This window comes from Sciurus carolinensis, chromosome 12 (assembly GCF_902686445.1).
Source record: "Sciurus carolinensis chromosome 12, mSciCar1.2, whole genome shotgun sequence".
Taxonomy (NCBI): Eukaryota; Metazoa; Chordata; class Mammalia; order Rodentia; family Sciuridae; genus Sciurus; species Sciurus carolinensis.
Genome location: NC_062224.1, coordinates 36871874 through 36872471, shown reverse-complemented (window position 1 = coordinate 36872471; position 598 = coordinate 36871874). Strand labels below are relative to the sequence as shown.

At 41.8% G+C, this 598-nt stretch overlaps 1 non-coding gene across 1 annotated transcript; it reads right to left on the bottom strand.

Moving 5' to 3' along the window:
• Window positions 1-270: 270 nt before the first annotated feature.
• Window positions 271-345, bottom strand: Trnar-ucu (transfer RNA arginine (anticodon UCU)). The gene has a single exon. It is a non-coding gene; the product is annotated as a tRNA-Arg (tRNA).
• Window positions 346-598: the final 253 nt, after the last annotated feature.

Sequence of the window (598 nt, the reverse complement as noted above, 5' to 3'; positions counted from 1 at the left end):
ATACATTTAAACTTTTTATGCAGAAAATCTAGCATTTTGTTTTTTTTCTCTTTAGAATTGACAAGTGTGTGAATCAATGCACTTTAAAATACAAAATATTTCTGTTTCAATATTTTAGCTCCTAGTTTCCTAATATTGACTCAGGATAGTTTCACCCGGTAAGCTCAGTTATCTAGTTAAAAAACAAAACAAAAATTACAAATATTTATATGCTTCAGGATATAATGAGGTTTATTAAGGAATTCCCTAAGTTTGAAGATAATATTTTTTTGGGGGGGTGCTGGGGATTGAACCCAGGGCCTTGTACTTAGAAGGCAAGCACTCTACCAACTGAGCTATCTCCCCAGCCCTGAAGATAATTTTTAATCCAAATGTGATCGTTTTCTTCCCTTCTCTGTGGGGTATCAGGCATGAAGAATGGACAGCTGTCCCTCATTCCATAGGCTGCTAAGGCAGAATGGGAGCTGAGAAAGGCCGGAGGCCCCACAGGGAGCTTGTTAGGGGTGGGTGACCAGAAGGCTTCAGAGCTGGCCAAGGTGTACCAGGTGGCTGCAAAGTCAGCCTCGGTCCCTACAAGCCAAGAGCTGGAGCCTGCCCA